We start from the raw sequence: 20,866 nt of genomic DNA, 5'->3' as shown, positions 1-20,866 counted from the left end.
AACTTTTGGTTATATTTTACCCAAGCAAGCCCCGGTGCATAACCCCTACTTTTCTATAGTTTAAATTATATTTGTGCATTAAGTTTTAAGGAGTTGAATTAAACCCACTTGCATATATATATCCTATGAGTCTTACTAGTATGATAGGATCATGTAGATTGCTATGCTACAAGACTCCGATAGAAGTCGAGTGATTGTCTATCACTCGCGAGAGATAGGAAATATATTACTAAATTATTATCACTTGGAAAATATAAATGGTGGAAAAGAAATTGGTGATCGTGTAGGGATATGGTTTGGGTATTGGTGGGTGTAAGAGGTTGTGTCACCATGGACACGGGGAATAGCTTAGTTACACTGCTTTCCCTGTCTGTGTCGGTTAAGGACTAGTCGTTGCATAAGGCATCATGGGCAAGTCACATGCTTATTATCCCGAGCACATACTTAGGTATGAGCGCTTGGAAGACTTGTTGTTCTCTTGTCGTGGGTTTCAACTCTTTCCAGACCGACTGTTAGGGTTTTTTTGTGGAGGAGGTCCTTGCACCGTACTAAGTCCAGGACTTAGGGGCGGGGGCTTGGAGTCCTAGTTTGGATGGGGACCATGGACCCTAGGACATGAGGGTGATGGGTTGGTCCTACTTGTGCCTTGGGTACAAGCGGGGCATGTGTTTTTAGGGTACCCAGTTGGGGGCATTGATTCGCGAATCGTCGGGCAATCCGATGTGGCTTGTTTCGTATCTAGCACCATAGTAAGAACTGAAGATGAAAGATGGAAAAAGGAAATATCATTGCTTACCACCTGCTTAAAAGTAGCACAGGTGCTTACATAGGATGGTTAGCTAATGAACCAATGCAGCTATAAATAAAAATCGAATATAAGGACGCACGCTTAGTAATGCTTCCTGCAGATGTAATAAACCCACAAGCCAGATAGCCTTGCATATCCTTGGAGTCTTTTCTCTCCTCCTATCGGGTAAGTCTTGCTGAGTACAATTTACTTAGGGTTTTATTCCCCCTATTGCAGGTGACAGGTGAATGCTAGAGTTGACCCTTGTGTGTGGATACCTCCTAGTGGGCTCAGCGAGGATTCTTTTATACTGCGATCGTAGTTGTTATTATAACCCTCACCAAATGCTTTTATAAATGAAAGTTTCATAATCTGTTGTCGTAGTTTATATATCAATACTTCATCATGTCATGATTAGATATTTATTTTTGCTGTAATTCTGATCACATATTTATATTCCACTGTTCAATTAAATTGTTTATAACTCTGATAATATGATTACATTCTGCTTTTATAATAATAAATATTATACTCTGATGTTATATTAAAAGTGATGTAAGAAATGGTTAAGAATGATGTAAGCTTTATTCTCTCATTTGTGATTCTAATGGAAAAATGTGGATTTTTGGATTCTCCCCTAGGGTGTGCCCGATGAAACTACATAATTTAGTGTTCTCCCTTGAGTGCTTAGTGTCTAATGGAAGACGAGCGCTCCTAGGAGGCATTAGATTAGACGGTTCTGCCACAAGTTGTGACAAGGAACAAGGTAAGGTTGGTTGCTCAAGGTTTCACTCAAGTAGAGGGCTTGGACTTTGAAGAAACATATGCACTGGTGGCAAGACTTGAAGCAATTTGAATACTTCTAGCCTATGTCGCTCTTCATAACTTCAAGCTATATCAAATAGATATAAAGAGTGCATTTCTCAACAGCCCTATTTAAGAACTTATCTATGTTGAGCAACCACTAGGCTTTGAAGATCACAAGTTTCCCAACCATGTCTACAAACTCCAAAAGGTGCTCTATGGGCTTAAGCAAGCACCAAGAGAATGGTATGAATGCCTTAAGGATTTCTTTCTTACATAAGGCTTTAAAATAGGCAAAGCCGATCATACCCTTTTCACTCATAAAGTTGGCAAAGATATATTTATATGCCAAATATATGTCGATGACATAATATTTGGTAGTACTAATCATTCTTTTTGTAAGGAATTTAGTAGGATCATGACCAAGAGATTTGAGATGTCCATGATGGGTGAATTGAAGTTCTTCCTTGGATTTCAAATTAAGCAAGTGAAGGATGAAACTTTTATTAGCCAAATGAAGTACACCCATGATATGCTCAAGAAGTTTGACATGATAAATGCCAAGCCTGTCAAAACTCCTATGCCAACCAATGGACATCTAGATCTTAATGATGAAGGGAAAGCCATGGATACTAAGGTATATCGCTCCATGATCGGCTCTCTACTTTATTTGTACGCATCTAGGCCTAATATTATGCTTAGTATGTGCATATATGCTAGATTTCAAGCTAACCCAAAAGAGTGTTACTTAGTGGCCATTAAGATAATCTTGAGATATTTAGTACACACTCCTAACCTTGGCTTGTGGTTTCCTAAGGGCTCTAGGTTTGATCTACTTGGGTATTCGGATTCCGATTATGCCGGTTAAAAAGTAGATTGAAAAAGCACTTTAGGGCATGTCAATTCCTTGGATGGTCCCTAGTGTCTCAGAGTTCTAAAAAGCAAAATTGTATAGCCCTTTCCACCGTCAAGGCCGAGTATGTTGCAGTCGGTGCATGTTGTGCTCAACTACATTGGATGAGGCAAACCCTTTAAGATTTTGGATGTCACTTCACAAAAATTCCACTCTTGTGTGACAACGAAAGTGCCATAAAGTTAGTCAACAATCCCGTAAGCCACTCAAGAACTAAGCATATAGACATCCGACATCATTTCTTGAGAGACCGCAAAGCGAAAGGAGATATCGAAATTCGCCATGCGAGCACCAAAAAGCAACTAACCGATATCTTCACTAAGCCTCTTGATGAGTCAAGGTTTTGTGCTTTATGTAGTGTGCTAAATATACTTGATTCTCATAACGTGGCTTGAAATTTAGCATGCCTCTAATTGATCAACTAGTATCTAGGCAAAAGAGTTGCTAAATTTTATACTGTGCTTCAAAATGGTTTAGAAAAGGCAACCTATGCATCATGATCATGGTCTGTATTGTTTATCTATTGCTGGTCATGATATATAAGTGATATGTGTCCATATCCTATGTAGAGTGAGTCTCTTAGATAGTAGCTAACTCCCACTATTTTGGAGAGTGTGGCAGTGCCACGCCTTACATGCGGCAGTGCCTCTCTATGGCAGTGCCGTGCTAGGCGTGCGGCAGTGCTGCACTTTGAATCTCTATTAAGATTCAGCCCACAACAGTTTTACTATGGGGGCCCATCTACCTTATCTTTTTACCCAAGCCCACGGTAACTCCCTCTCTCCCTCACTCTCACCCAACGCCAATGCCCGCACTTTCTCTTCCTCACGTGCCCATGCGTCGTCGTCGCCTGGCCGTGTGTTGTCGGTCTCCAACAGTGCCATGGTGGTTGCCGACCATCTTCCAATGCCGCTGGTGACTGCTACTGCTCTTGGCCCAAGTAGTTGCTCTTCTTCCCTCTCCAATCCTCATTTAAGAAGGTATAACCCTAATCCAACTCAATCTATGCAATGTGAGGTTACTTGTGATGGATTTAGGTTCTTAGTGGTAGTATGAACGAGTCTGAGGGAGATTTGATGGACAAATTGAATCAATATGTCAATTCATTGGTGGGGGCACACAACACATGCGGCAGTGCCGCACTCAGGTGCGGTAGTGCCGCACCCTGTAGCTTCAATCTACACCTAGCTATGACTTTTCATAAGATGACTCGATGTATTGATTGGATTTGCTCACCACATGCTCTCTCCCACTCAAATTGTTGCTGCTACTCCCATTCATCACATGACCTCATGTGTTTTATCTTGAACTATGAGCTATGAGATCATGTGGTGATGTGGGAAAACATTTGAAGAATGGATTTGGTAAGAAAGAAGGAGGAGGTCATGAGCTCATGGAGATGTTGAGTGTGGCAGTGCTGCTCTCAGGGTGCAGTGGTGCCACACTACCTGAGTAGCACTGCCCAAGTGGTCTCCTGAGTTCATGATCTAAGTCCTTTTTCTTATCAAGACTGTTCTACAGGTGTTTTTCTGACTCCCATTCATACAGTTTCTTATCTAGTTTCATTACAATGCATAGATGGAGCATAAAGATGATGACCATAGAGGAAAGAGGAAGATGGTTGAGTTAAGAGACAAGGATTCCCCTTACCATGGTCATGGAAGATCAGCAGTAGCTAGCAGTGGTGCAGCTCCGAGGGGTCATGGTGATAGGGGGAGTCATGAGTAGTACATCAATGATGAGGAAAGGTTGGAGATGATAGGCCACACCATGGATGCCTATCCGAACACTCCCCTTCACTTGATCGAGTTCAACAGATCCTACATCAGAGAGGTTGATGGGGAGATGCTTATGAGAGTACCAGATGACTCTCGTCAGCATCCAATCATCGACTATTCCAAGAGTTGGAAGTTGGTCAAAGAGGCGAGATAGATAAATCCCTATGCAGTACGCAAGGATTTGGGCATCGACTATAGGTTTTGGAATGAGTTTCATTCCAACTTCTATGCCACTGCTATCCTTGGTGCGAGGAAGACCAAGATAAGGAGGATGCAGTTTTTGACTGGGATGAGATATAGAAAAAGGAGGAGCCTAAGTTTGATAAGGTGATCAAGGTCTGTGACCACTTTGAGCTCTCTGATATCATGGGTTTGTAGTATAACTAGAATGAAGAGGTACTTGCGCTATTCCATGCCACCTACTTCTATGATCAGTCCACTGATGAGATACATTAGATGATGGATGGTCGATACTACCGTGTTGATTTTGTCACCTTCAGTCGAATTCTAGATTTTGGGGAAGAGCATCAGACTTACACTCACATTCATGATGAGCCCAGAGCAGAGATCCGTGACATTAGATACATGTGGAGAGATAGTAGGGCTGCTGATGGCAAAAGGAGTGGGCTACATAGTTACTATTACATCCTAAACAACCTCATCAGGAACACTATCAATCTCAAGGATGGAGTAGCCTCAGATATAAATGGATATGTGAGGAACGTGCTAGCTCACTTTGCTCTAGGAGGGGATAAGTTCAATATCCCTCAGTTTATTTGGCATGAGCTGAGGCTTGTTATGGAGGATGGGAGGAAGGGGTTACCCTATGCTCCTTACCTCATGTTCTTGATTGAGAGGGTCATAGGGATTAGCTTTCCAAAAGACGGGATGCACACTATCTATAAGATTGAGAAGACCTAGCCTGCAGCAGCTAGCCAGGTCGCGGGAGGCTCCCATGCTCATGAGGACATTCTCAAGTCCTCTCGCACTAGGTCTTGCAAGGACAACAAGATGAAGAATTTTGGAAAGTGGCTCAAGGCAATATTTAGCAAGTGCACCTATGCAGCTGAGCGAGCCTATGAGACATAGCTAGAGCAGCAAGAGTAGTGTGGAGATCACCTTCCACCACTTCCTCCACCACCACCTCCTCCATAGTATGACCTTCCTAGTCTTTCAGACATAGACTCAGATGATGATGATGAGGAGGAGCAGTAGGGACGTGATGCGGGCTGGCAGGAGACCCTTGTTGAGTACTCTTAGAGATAGGGGGTGAGATGTTCTAGCCACTTTACTACCACCACTCACCGACAGGGTTGTGCCCGTATTGACTTCGACAACGAGGATGATGATGATGGCGATGCTAGGACTATTGTAGGAGGTAGCAGGGCTATTGGAGGTGATGATGTTGATTGGGAGGGCATCCAAGAAGAGGAGTGAGTTTGTTGGTCTTTCTTCTTTTCTTCCCTTTTTGGTGCTTTATACCAAAGGGGGAGAAAATTAGAGGGATCAACAACTTTTTGACGCCATGTGTTCGTAGCTGGAGCTTCATGTCATATCCGTTGAGAGTAGTCTTTGTTAGGTGGAGAGTTTGAGAGTTGCTCAAAAATCTAATTTGTGTAATAACGCTACCTATTTGACTCTATTTGTATCGGATATGGACATGCATCTTTTGTGTGCTTAGTTGTCATCATAATTGTGCTAAATTGTTTATCTTTTCAATCATAATCTATTGTGTGGTGCTTGATTATCTTGTGCTATTGCAGTAAGTGTGGCAGTACAACACCTTGCTATTGTAGCAAACTTTGCTATGCATGAACTGTCATTTGCATCATGATTATATCTGTGACACAGTGTGCAGCACCCCATAGGAGGCATGGAAGTAGGGGGAGCCCCAGCACCTTAACTGAAAATGTGAATTTTGGCCTCTAAATGCCAAAATGGGAATTCAAATCCTCATTCACATATTTAGGGGGAGGCTCTACACCCATGGCTCGAAAATCTCAGTATTTATTTCATATGTTTTGTAAGCTCTAATTGTGTTGTCATCAATCACCAAAAAGGAGGAGATTGAAAGTGCAATCAAGCCCTAATTATGGGTTTTGGTGATAATGACCATACAATTATAGAACTAATGAGATTTATCGAGATGACAAGCAGGGAATTCATGTTTGAGGATGCTACACGAAATGGAGGAGCCCCCAATTACAAATGTAGATGGCTTCAAACTCAAAGGAGGTTTAAATTCTTTTATATTTTAAATACGAGTATAAGAAAAGCTATACTATAAAGGGGGATATAATGCTTAAGCTAATATGTGCTATCAAGTGCTCAAACATACATCATCCTTAGATTCATAGCCAAGACAGTCTACACTTTACTCTTACCCTTGCTGTCTTGCGTGGTGCGGCACTGCCGCACTTGAAGAGAGGCACTGCCGCACTTAAGCCATGGCACTACCATGACTTAAGTGACCGTTGGGGCTAAGGGGGTATTTATACCCATCCTCTTCCTCCCCAACGTCGCTCTTCTGGCTCTAGCTCATTCCATCTCATCCAAAATAGAAAAGAAGCTCTCTCTCTCCCTTCATTGTTGATGTGGCAAAACCGCCTAATCTAGTGCCTCCCAAGAGTGCTCGTCTTTCATTAGACACTAAGCACTCAAGGGAGAACACCAAATTATACAGTTTCGTCGAGCACACCCAGGGGAGAACCCAGAAATTCATATTTTTCCATTAGGATCACAAATGAGAGAATAAAGCTTACATCATTCTTAACCATTTCTTACATCACTTTTAATACAACATCATAGTATAATATTTATTATTATAACAGCGGAATGTAATCATATTATCAGGGTTATAAACAATTTAATTGAAAAGTAGAATATAAACATATGATCAGAATTACAGTGGAATTAAATATCTAATCATGACATGATGAAGTATTGATATATAAACTACGACAATAGATTATGAAACTTTCATTTATAAAAGTATTTGGTAAGAGTTATAAATAACAACTATGATCATAGTGTAAAGGAATCCTCGCTGAGCCCACCAGGAGATATCCACCCACAAGGGTCAACTCTAACATCCAGCTGTCACCTGCAATAGGGGGAATAAAACTCTGAGTACTCAATTGTACTCAACAAGACTTACCCGACCAGAGGAAAGAAAAGACTCCAAGGATATTATCGATGCGGGACCCATAGGATACCCCGCAAGGGAGAGAGAAGATCTAGTCCAACTAGGATTCTTCCCATGTAATCTTAGTAGTAGTACTATTCAGTAATCCTACTAGGAAATCTCATTGTAAATCGACTAGGACTCTGGCCTCCTGACTATATAAAGGAGGGCAGGGCTCTTGGGAGAAGGGAACAGCAATTGTACAACACAACACTTCACAATTAATCCAACACAAAGGCTAACACCGACTGGACATAGGGTTATTACTCGATCTATGATCGAGGGTCTGAACCAGGATAAATCAACTGTCTCTTGCATTCACCATCGAGTTTAGCATACGCTGAAGCCCGAACATACTGCCTCAGGTATCCCCGTGGCAGGCTATCGGTGGTAAAACATCGACAGCTGGCACGCCAGGTAGGGGTTTTCGGTGACTTTGCATCCGAGAGCTCGATGGACCTTAATAACAAGATCTTCCCAATGGGATCAACTTTCATCTTCGGCTCATGGATCTGTGAGGCGGACAACAATGGCAAGCTCCAAAGTCATCTCCTCAAAGATTCGAAACACCATGAAGACGATTCTATTCCGACGACCATGATAGATCAAATCTCCGAAAGATTTGCGCAGCACATAGTGTCTGATTCAACTCAGGTTCCACAGCTTTGCGCATCCAACTCGAATTCGAACTCCGCATTCAAGTTGGAGTCTTATCTGAGTCCTTTCAGGAAACTGAGTTCTTTTCCGATGGGACTTAAGAACGCGGCCTTGACCTATCAAGAATACAACTCAGAGTACGCGCGGAATCCCTTCAAGAAGTCGGATCTTCCTCCACTTGAACTCCTAAACATGGCAACATCTTATCAGGGACAGTTTAAAAGATCCTTCAGTCCAATGCTTGGGATACCACTGACGGGAGCCTAGGAGGGTCTCGTGCTAACTATAACATCGCAAGACTGTATCATCCACTGGCCAGGTTCCGTTCCTAAAGATAGCAGAACCCAACTAGTCGGCACAACAACAACAACTATTCTACCTTACCAAGAAGGAGACTCGATCTATGACATCGAGGCATCTACTGAAGTCATCAGCAACTCTGACAGTATGAAAACTAACACCAATAACAGAACGACTCATGCATGGGAAGTGCTCATGGTTCGACATCCTCGATCACCATTAAATCCCCTAGAAGCACCCGATGTCAGGTCATCAGATAAATCAGAATCCAACATATCACCCTTTGCCCAGAGCTACGATGGAGAAACTAAGAGTCAGAAACAAGCTAGAGAAAGGAAGAACAAGTTGAAGCAAGGGCGCCAACACTGTGCTAGGCAGTGCAGGGAAGCCAGGATCAGATACGAGTCAAATTTGGCTGAATACAACAGAAGAAAATCACAACGAGAAGTCGAAGGAAGACGCACGACAAATATGCCTTACGATAAGATTCGAGAAGCATTAGAAGAACTCAGAGCAACTTCACATCCCGGTGAGAAGTATGAGCAGCTCCAAGACTTGCTCCTGTCGACGATCCCAAGAACGCATGAAGAGAGAGACCAATCAAGACTACCCGCCAGATCAACAACCCATAGGCAAGAAGATCAAAATCAAATGAAGTCCGCTTTCGAAAGACTTGGGCCAGGTGGAAGCCATAATGGAGGAAGTAGGAAGGAACATAATCAAGGCCACTAATTTGAACAACCAAGAAAGACCAGGAGTAGGGTGCCTACTCAGACAGCCTTGCAGAATTATTCCCATCAAAACAACTATTGGACAGAAGGAGGTGCCAAATCCGAATTCAAAGAAACTGGAACACACGACAGATTCCCCTATTTCGCGAACAGACTTGCATCGATGCGATTACCTCACAAGTTCAAACCGTCCAACCACTCCAAGTATGATGGCAAAACTGAACCAAGGCAATGGCTCAGAATATATTCATAATCAATTGAACTAGCCGAAGGAGACGACGATATCAAAACCCTATTCTTCCCCATGGCACTAGAAACTATGCCCCTCCAATGGTTTGATAAATTGAACCCAGGATCGATCAAAAATTGGAAGGATTTGCAAAGAGCTTTTTGTGAAAATTTTGCGGGTATCATCACACACCCGATCACTCATGCAGAACTAAAAGGACTCAAGCAAAAGGGAGGTGAAAGTCTCAGAAATTACTATCGTTGATTCGGCGAACTGCAGGCTCAAGTGCATGACATCACCGAACAAGAAGTAATTGAAGCTTTCTCTCACGGAATCATGGCTAGGTGGCAATTTCAAGACTTCTGCAAAGAAAATCCAAGAAACAATGAAGAATTTAGACGAATAGTAAAAAAGATGATTACTGTAGAAGAAAAAACACGAGAGAGGTTCCCAGATAGAAGCAACTAGGACAACCCGGACAAGCAAAATCATCGGAATAACAGAAATCAAGAAAGAAAACGTAGACCCAACAATACCGTGGCAATGGCCGACAAATCAAAGTTTTCCAAACCCAGAAGATATGATGACATTGAAAACATACGTTGCCCATTGCACCCTAATGGGAGGCACACCATCGGAAATTGCTACACTTTTAATGATCGATATACAAGAAAAGATAGTAAGGAGAACACCAAAGAGGACATTCAGAAAAAAGATGAAGACAACCATGAGGACAAAGGATTCCAAAAACCCAGGGGAACGGTAGCAGTGATCTTCTCAGGGGCCCTAGATTGCAGAAGTAAACATCAAGAAAAACTAGCACTATGGACTATCATGACAACAGAACCGGCTACACCAAGATATCTCAATTGGTCACAGTATCCTATCCAATTTACCAGAGAAGACCAATGGACTAGCGTAGGAAACGCAGGCCATTATCCTCTGGTTCTAGATCCAACTATTGCTGGTATGACTGTCACCAAAGTACTAATCGACGGGGGAGCCAGACTCAACATCATCTTTTCAGAAACACTAAGGAAAATGGGACTACAACTCGTCGGGATGATCACACCAACAAGCACACCTTTTTACGAAATAGTACCCGGCAAAGCAGCCATGCCGCTCGGACAAATTACTTTACCCGTTACTTTTGGAACTCCTTCGAACTACCTGTAACACCTCGGGTGTTAGCCTTGCATAACTTGACTTGCATAACATGAGCATGAGCATCAAGCATTCATAAATCATCATTTACAATTGAAACATTTGATCGAAACATATGAAACATTGCTTGTTATCTCGTGTTTCTTGGAACATATGCATATGATCTTGTACAAATGAATGCAAGTGGGTAATGCTAGTCACTAAAACACCTTAGCTACACTTAGGTTAACAAAAGGAACCTTGTTCATGAAGGCCACATTTCATAATCAAGCACTTAAGTAATATTTCATGTGTTGACCTGGGTAGCTCTTTGAGTGACCACTGCATAAAATGATTGGATGACCTTGAAAATTTCTTAAACATGCTTAGGATATCATCATGAACAACTTTGGTATTTAAGGCTAGGGCTAGTTTGGTCATTTAGTCATGGTTTGAGTATGTATCATGTTTTCAAAGTGACATGTTTGACTAAAGTTGAACTAGGTGTTAGGGACCTTGCATGGAGGAGTGCACTAAAGCAAAGTTGGAGTGTTTGACTTAAGGAACAACTTTTATTTTTGGGTCATGGACTGATTTAGCTTCTAACATGCTTGAACAGGTCCCACAAAAATCAGAAAAATCAAGAATTCAACACTTGTAAAATTTTTCTAAGTCTAGGTTTACTGACCGACTATCAGGCTGACATTGGTGATGATATAACTTGGTTTTGGTTGCGAATTAGAGTATGATCCTTTAAGAACAATTGAAGCTGGTACATGGGTCTACAAAATCTATTCAGGATGTTTGCACGAAGGAGCCACGGATTAGCCGATAAATCATTTTGAAAACTCGCTGTCAGGCTCGACTTCGGGACTTAACTGACGAACTGCATCGTCTCGGTGGCCGACCGGCTTTAGGCTTTGCACGCCGCGTGGCGCGGGAAAACGGCCGCGCGTCGCTGCCGGTCTGTCCGCACAGGCCACGCCGTGCCCGAGCGCGCCTTCATCACGCCAACGCCCGCCCGCACTCAGCCGCACTCCGTTTTCGCGTTGCCTCGGCCTTTCTTCCTCGCAGCAGCAGCCGCCGAGCTCTCGGAGCCCCGCCGTCGCCGTAGCCAACGCCAGCTCGCCCTCGCTGCTTCTCCACCCCTGCAACGCCTCCACTAGTGCCTTAGCGACCCACTACTCCCTCCCATGCTCGCTGGCCGTGCTTGGTAAGCCACCGCATCGCGTACGCCCTCACCGGAGCTCCGCCACGAGCCCCGTCATCGTGGCCGGAGCACCACAGTCCACCTCTCCATGCGTTAGCTAGTGCGTCGAGTGCGTCTTAGGTAGTATATGCTCATCCGAGCTTGAGCTTACTTTGCCGTGGCCTCCTCCGACGTGTCGCCGTCGTTCCGCCCCGCCGTGCCGCCATTGTAGCCGCCATAGTCGCTAGCTCCGACGAGAAGGCCACCCACGTAGCTCAATCAATGCGCCAGGTCACCTAGGTCATGCCGTGATGATGTCACCACCGGCAAGTTCACCGTTGGTGAGCTCTGGCCACGCCAGCGCTGTGCAGCGCCGCTTCCCTATTTCGTGTCACTGACGCGTGGGGTCCCCTAACCAGCGGGTCCCACCGGTCAGCGACAGTAGTGTTGTAGGCTAGTTCAAACATTCTAGATTTTGATTTGTTTTGTGAATTTTGTATCTTCAGTTTGGTAGCTCCTAAAATTGTGAAATAAATATGATTGTGTTGCTTAGGAAGTGTAGTATTTAGTAAAAATATGTTCTTGGCTTCAACAGTAGAAATTTCTGAAGATTTAAATAAGGATTTGAGATGTGCTTTTGAATACATTCAAATTTGTTTATTTTATATCTAGAGTTCCTGTGCTCCAAAAATTATGAAATTTTTGTGGTAAGCTAGTCTTAGCATATGTGAACTCTGGTAAAAATTTGAGGACCAGTGCATGTGTAGATCTATAGTTATAGATTTTTCTTTTATAAATAGTTGATCCTTGCATAAATTTTTATAAATTAATTATGAGTCCAAAATTCATGAAATCTATTGGAGGTAATACTAGTACCATATGGATGTTAAGAAAAATAAGAAATCTATTGCTTGACACTTTTCAATAGGATTTTTCATTTATGCAATTTGAAGCCTTGCTTCCTTATCATTTTTGTATAGAATGTTCTACTTAGTAAAATGACATGAAATTTTTATAGTAGTCCTTTTATAGCATTAGTAAGGCACTATAAATTTTTGAGAATTTATGAAGTACATCTGATATATGTTTATTATTTAACCTAGATATCTAAAGAAAATAATAAAGGCATTTAAATAAATAGTTTGGACTTCACCTTTATATTATCTTAACTGTATATGGTATGCTTAAACTGGCGGTAGAGTCTAGGTTGTCAAATTTTGAATGATTACATGAAGTAGAAGTATTATTACTTTACATTGCATGTTAAATAGTTTCCAGACTGATTCTAGAGTGTGATGAGTTGCATGTTGAAACTGATGTGTACTGTAAAAATGGTTAATAACAAAATTGTAGAGAATTTGATAAGCTTTCCAGAAAGTCCTAGATCACTGATTTTGGATTTGTAGAACTCCAATTATGAGTGAAACAAGTAGCTACTGTTTGTGGCATAATCGATGCATTGTAAAAGTAGTTAAGTAATAATCGAGAAGAGATATGCACCTACTCAAACAACGTGATGCACTTGTTAACATATATGCATTCGTAATACTTATACCATACTCATGCATCTAGGATCAGAGGAAGAGATCACGTTGCTGGAATTCGAAGAAGCAGAGGAAGGGAACCCGCAGGAGGATCCGCAAGCCGCAGCTCCCGAAGGCGTGGAGCAGAACCCTAACGAGCTTCCGGAGTGTCCTGACCACCGCCCTACTTCCTTTCTACGAGGCAAGCCCCGGAGCATTATAAGTCTCCTAGTAATTTACAAATGTTTACTTATGTACTTATGATTGATGCATTAGGTTATAAGAGTTGAATGAAACCACTTGATGCATGTACATTCCTTGTCCAGATATTAACCCTTTAACCGGTATAGGTCCAGGATCGAATATATGCTTAGCCATGCTTAGACCGGTAGAAGTCGGGTGATGTCCTGTCACCTGCGAGATATAGGTGGATACCGGAGCACGGTTGGCTATATCTGCTATCGTGGAACAGAACCATGTGGTAAAAGTAAATCGAGACCGGATAGGAAGTCGATAGAGAAGCAACAAGACATGGAGGTCTTGGGTGTGGATTTATCCCCGTCTGTGTCGATTAAGGACCATACCGTTGTTGGCGCTTCTAACAAGATTGAACGCATGCCTCTCACTTAGCTGGCCGGATAACTCGTTCCGACCGTGAAGCCGAGTAATTCAACTCAGGCCGAGAATCGTTCTGTTGTGCGCTCCTTCCGGGGAACGATTAGACTGAGCCCAAGGGTAGGCTTGGCCTGAGCATCCTGGCATCTGGTGTTCTAGATTGTGCGGCGCAGTACGGACCCACGAAATATGTACCAGAGTTGTACCAAAGGTGACCTAAGACTACCGTGGCTGGTAGATCTAGGTTTGTGTTAGGAATAAATTCCCAGCTGGTTGAAATCGATTCGAATCGCCATCTCTCCCGGATAGTGAGAAACTTGGCTAGTCCCAACATCGTAGTAACTATATTATGAAACATGATGGTTCAGATGAATATGAAATTACAATACCTACTATGGTTACTATTGTATGCTTCTAAATGATATACCACATGTTTGGCACAGGATAGTTGCTAACCTAGAAATGGATAGTTATAATTAACTTGATAAAGAAATCATAATTGTACAATGGGTAAATTGCCTTTTTCGCAAAATGTTGTCAAGTTACGTCCACTTATACAGCCTTGCATAATCCTTGGAGTCATTTTATTTCTGGTTCATGACGGGTAAGTCTAGCTGAGTACCTTCTCGTACTCAGGGTTTATTTTCCCATTGTTGCAGATGGCACTGTGTATCATGGTTATTGCAAGAGTTGCTTCTATCCCGCTGTGGATGAGGAGTAAGCCTTGGGCAGGCTTCTTTAGTAATTCCTATCTTTGCTTTTGTGGACCATGATTTGGCTTGGCACTGTATCAAACTATGTTGGAAACTTTATCTTCGAACTTATTTGCTTTCGCTTTATTTATCAAACTCGGTTTGTAATAACTTTTATTCGTACTCTGATGATGAAAAGTATCTGTGAACTTTATGTAATATGTGGCATGTATGTTGAATCCTGTACGATCTTGGTTGTTGTAAATCGTTTATCGAGACCCGTTGTGGTACTCGACGGACTACCGGGTTTATATGGGTTCAAGTATGATAGTGCGACTGCTTGCGGATTGCTATTGTACTTGTATTCTTATAAATTGGTTGGTTCTGCGACAGCTGGTATCAGAGCAGGGTTCAACGTTAATTATCACAAGTGTATTTAAAACAAAAGTTTTTGTTTTCCAAAAACCCTTTTCTAGCAACTAATAGTTATATAATAGGTATTTGAAATCTAAAGTGTGCCAATGATCACTTTCCTTATGCCCAAAGTAAGGACTATTAGGTGGCTATTCAAGTACTAACATGGGGTTTTTTTTTACTTCGTCGTCCATACGGCGTGCTATAGTATGGATGCCATTCACTTGAGTGGTAATGTATGGATCAAATGCCTCTACGCCAAGGTAAGATGAGTGTATGACCGCAAGATGTGAGCGTGCAGTCGGGAAGAGTTAGCTTTGGTACGACTATGTATGCATGCTTGCATGTGTATATGGTACGTATTTAATTGTGGGTTTAAATTATCGTTGGGTAGATTGATACGGAAGTATATGTATGGGGATACATATATGAAAGTATTTACAATTACATTCTGCATATTTCATTATGGGTTTAGGGCTGAAATGAAATTTTATGCAGGTACACTAACAACAAAACGTGTAGCTCGACTAGTTATGATATATATGAGAGAACATATGTTTGCCACCGTGTCTACCGTTAGAAACAAATTTTTCCTAAGTTTGTGAGGACGTACGGAACGAGCATGCATCATGTTAAATTACCATACACATAACTACATTGTTCCTCCCCTTATAAAATTCTTACTCGGTTATGTAACTCTTATCCAGTATGGCTTTGTCTCACCAAAGGGCACATGTTAATGGTGCAGATGGCACGCACCAAGTAGACTGCTCGCAAGTCCACCGGAGGCAGAGCTCCTAGCCGTCAGCTTGCTCCACGTACCCGTCAATGTCACATGTTCCTTGGAGAGTTTGGGATGCCTACACTCTTGTGGAGAGTGCTTAGCTATGTAGGTTATCCTGATGGAATGGAACCCCGCTACTTCTAGGCGAATGAGCGGTTGGGAGAAGGTCTCTTAGTTACTGTGGAGGCTGTTGTTCGTCCCCGAGGTGACGATTCTGAGTGGACAAGTTGGTGTTATGAGTCGACTGGTAGGACTGCTGAAGAAGCAGCTGGCAGGGTAGCCTTTGGGATCCTAAGGGATATCATGGATCGTTTTCCTCAGGAGCTGGCAGCCGCTTTGGTTGGAGTCTTTCCAAGAGGTAATCCCTCCACTAACTCATGGCAGCAGGCAAGGGGAAGATCTTTGGAGATTGGTGCCGCGGAAGGGCAGAACAGCGATAACCCTACCATGAGCGCCATGTTCGCAATGATGAGAGTGTTAGATGGAGTTGAAGGTAGCCTTAGATGTGTGTCTGGTGCTCTTGGTCATGCCCGCGAGGACCGACGTCAGCTTCAGAGGGAGTGCGACGCCAAGATTGAGAGGCTCACTGAAGAGATGACTCGGTTAACTCACCAGCGAAATGCAGCTTGGTCTAGGGAAGATGTCCTGAGGGCTCGACAGTTTGAGCTAGGACAGCAGCTGGCCAATGCGGAAGAATACAACGATAATCTACATAAAGAGGTTCATCTACTGCACAATCAGCTCCACCCTTATCTCCCACCTGGAGCCGCAGAAATGGATCTAGAAGGGTACGAGGAAGAAGAAGAAGTGGAGCCTGAAGAAGAAGTAGAACCTGAGGAAGGAAATGATTCTGCATCTGACCTCGATAGTGATCATGATGAGGATTAGATCGCTTAGCACTTAGTGGAATGACTAATGTATCACCTTTATTCATGTAATGGACCTGTAGTTCCAAGTTAGCATTAGTAACCAGACTATCCTGTAATGTTATCGCACGTTGATTGAACATCAATGCAATTTCAATCCTTTGTCGGTGATCCCGCTTTAAATTTGCATGCGTTATGAGCACGATAAGTGGTCAAATTGGTGATGTCATGTTGCGAGAATAAATTGTTATGCCTCTATTTTTATTGTGCTTTTGAGAAATTTCTCCAGTAATTTCAGTTTGGCATGAGTACCTAATTCATCTGCAACCTCTTGGCATCAACCAATAATCGCTTATTGTTGCAACTTCGCAGATGACGCGCACCCGTGCTGGAGCTGGTGGCAGCCAGGATGGCAACCAGGATGACTTGCCACCCCCACCGCCGTCGTCTGCTCAGGAATTCTTTACCCAGTTCCTGGGTAGCCAGAGGACAATGGAAGAAGCTTTGCGCCTTATCGCGCAAAACACTGCTCGTGGCCATCCACATCAACCAGGGGCCGAGCCAAATCAGCACAGTTCATTCAAGGAGTTTCTGGACACGAAGCCTCCGATCTTCAAGGTGGCTGAGGAACCACTGTAGGCCGATGAGTGGCTAAATACCATCGAGCAGAAATTTCGTCTGCTAAGGGTCACAGAGCACCTGAAAGCTGAATATGCTTCTCATCAGCTACAAGGACCAGCAGGAATCTGGTGGACACACTTCCTGTCGTCTCTGCCTGCTAATGCGAGAGTGACCTGGGATCAGTTCAAGCTAGCTTTTAGGGAACACCATATTCCCCCGGGCTTGATGCGCATGAAAGCAGCCAAATTTATGAGGCTCACTCAGGGAACAAAGTCACTTACAGAATATATGCACGCATTCAACAACTTGTCAAGGTATGCTCTAAGTTTCGTGGATACTGAAGAGAAAAAGATTGAGAGTTTCAAGCGAGGTCTGGGTACCAAATTAATGAAGACTATGGCAAATTCTAGATGTGCCACGTACAATGAGTTTATTAGTGATGCCTTGACCCAAGAAAACCACAACAACATGCATGTAGTTGCTAAAGGTCGCAAGAGAGCATATGAGGCCGGTGCATCCGGATCTTTCCAGTCAAAAGCGCCTGTCACAGCTAGGCCACAATTCCGTCCACCTGCACCCAAGTTCAGGCCTCCACCACCGAAAGCTCAGAATAATAGGCCACAGAAACCGTTTCGTAAGGCGTTCACTATTGCCTTACCAAAAGGAAATGGTAATCAGGACAGCTCCGCCGGATTCAGAAGTAATCAACCCTGTTTCAACTGCAACCAACTGGGTCATTGGTCCAAGGAGTGCCCCCACCCCAAGAGGAATAGCAACCCAAATCAGAACAATCAGAGGCAGGTGAACGCCAGGGCATGTCAGGGACAAGTGCATTATACCGCTATGGAGGAAGTGCCCGCCGGGGAAGTTGTCACGGCTGGTATGTTTCTCATCAACAAGCATCCCGCTGTTGTTTTATTTGACTCTAGAGCTTCTCATTCATTTATGAGTCACGCATTTGCATCTAGACATGATCAAGAAATTATAGAAGTAAGTAAAGGGGGTTTTAACATAAGTTCAGCAGGGGGAACTGTTGCTACCAAAAAGATAGTCAAAAATGTACTCATCTTGATACAAGGGAGGGAGTACACAACAAATTTGATAATATTGCCGGGGTTGTCGATAAGTGTAATCTTAGGCATGAATTGGATGAAGTATCATGGTGCTCTTATTGACACTAGCACCCGCACTATTATGTTGAGAGAACCCACAGGAGGGAATGCTTTTCTAGTTCCACTCTCCCGCGATTTCGAACCCCAACATTTAGCCTGTGCTATCCAAGCCACCACCATATGTGATATTCCAGTGGTTTGTGAGTTTCTGGATGTATTTCCAGAGAAATTACTAGGTCTACCACCGGATAGGGATGTGGAATTTAAGATTGAATTAGTGCCAGGTACCGCACCCATATCCAGAAGGCCCTATAGAATGCCACCCAATGAGTTAGCAGAACTTAAGGTTCAATTGCAAGATCTATTGGACAAAGGTCTTATCCAACCTAGCTCATCTCCGTGGGGATGCCCAGCATTGTTTGTGAAAAAGAAGGATAAGTCACTGAGAATGTGTGTAGATTACAGACCACTCAATGCTGTGACCATCAAGAACAAATATCCATTGCCCCACATTGACATCTTGTTCGATCAGCTAGCGAAGGCAAAGGTATTCTCCAAAATTGACTTGAGATCAGGTTACCATCAGATAAAGATCAGACCGGAGGATATACCTAAAACTGCTTTCTCTACTAGGTATGGCTTATACGAGTATTTGGTTATGTCTTTTGGACTAACAAATGCCCCAGCCTATTTCATGTACCTGATGAACTCGGTATTCATGCCCGAACTTGACAAGTTCATGGTCGTGTTTATCGATGACATATTGATTTATTCAGAAAATGAGTCAGATCATGAAGAGCATCTGAGGATTGTCCTATCCAGATTGAGGGAGCATAAGCTATATGCCAAGTTTAGCAAATGTGAATTTTGGATGAGCAAAGTACCTTTCTTAGGTCACATTTTATCAAGAGATGGAATCTCAGTAGACCCATCAAAAGTACAAGAGGTCATGGATTGGAAAGCCCCAACTTCGGTCCATGAAGTTCGGAGTTTCCTGGGGTTAGCAGGATACTATTGTTGGTTTATTCCAGATTTCTCAAAAATAGCTAAGCCTATGACCAGACTACTTCAGAAAGATGAGAAATACAAATGGACACAAGAATGTGAAACAGCTTTTCACACCCTCAAAACTTTGTTGACTACAGCACCTATGCTAGCACAACCAGACATTGAAAAGCCTTTTGATGTATTTTGTGATGCATCAAGAATAGGTTTGGGATGTGTGCTTATGCAAGAAGGGAGAGTAATTGCATATGCCTCTCGGCAATTGAGGAAACATGAAGTCAACTACCCTACACATGATTTGGAACTGGCAGCCGTTGTCCATGCATTAAAGATATGGAGACATTACTTGTTGGGCAATGTATGTCATATCTATACTGATCATAAAAGCCTCAAGTATATCTTTACCCAGCCCGAGCTAAACATGAGACAACGTAGATGGTTGGAATTGATTAAGGGCTATAATTTGGAAGTGCGTTACCATCCGGGTAAAGCTAATGTGGTAGCCGATGCACTTAGTCGGAAGTCCCATTGCAACACTATGGAAGCACTATTAGAAGATGGATTCAACTTGCTACATCCTGCTGTACTACACAATATCATAATCAGTTGTTCGCTTGAGGGCAAAATCATAGAACTACATCAGACAGATGTAGGAATAAGTCACATTAAGAGAAAAATGCAAGAGCAAGAAACCAAACATTTTAGATTGGACAAAAGAGGTGTATTATGGTTTGAGGACCGACTAGTGGTACCAAAAGACTGTGAGCTAAGGAAACAAATTTTAGAAGAAGCTCACTCGTCCAAATTGTTTATCCACCGGGTAGTAGTAAGATGTATCAAGATCTAAGAACCCGTTTTTGGTGGACTAAGATGAAGAAAGAGATCGTAGCCTATGTTGCTAGGTGTGATAACTGTAGTAGAGTGAAAGCCATCCATATGAAAACTGCTGGATTACTTTAGCCATTGCCTATTCCAGGATGGAAATGGGAGGAAATCAGCATGGACTTTATCACAGGCCTTCCAACAACGCCACAAGGTCACGATTCAATCTGGGTCATTGTTGATCATCTTACCAAGTCAGCACACTTGATACCCGTGAACACGTGGTATATAGTTGGGAAATATGCTGAGATATATGTTTCCCAGATCGTGAGATTGCATAGAGTACCTAGGACCATAATCTTAGATAGAGGACCACAGTTCATAGCTCATTTCTGGGAACACTTACACCAAGCTTTGAGAACCAAGCTAATCAGAAGTTCAGCTTATCATCCGCAAACTTTAGGATAGATAGAGAGAGTAAACCAAATCCTAGAAGATTTACTTAGAGCTTGTGTTATATCTTCAAAAGGGTCATGGGAGAAATAGTTACCTTTAGCTGAATTCTCCTATAACAATAGTTATCAAGTGAGTATCAAAATGGCTCCATTTGAAGCCTTGTATGGCAGAAAGTGCAGAACTCCATTGAATTGGATTGAGCCCGGTGAAAGGAGATACTTTGGTATTGATTTTGTCAATG

Source organism: Miscanthus floridulus, chromosome 17 (genome assembly GCF_019320115.1).
Source record: "Miscanthus floridulus cultivar M001 chromosome 17, ASM1932011v1, whole genome shotgun sequence".
NCBI classification, from domain to species: Eukaryota; Viridiplantae; Streptophyta; class Magnoliopsida; order Poales; family Poaceae; genus Miscanthus; species Miscanthus floridulus.
This window is presented reverse-complemented; position numbering follows the sequence as displayed.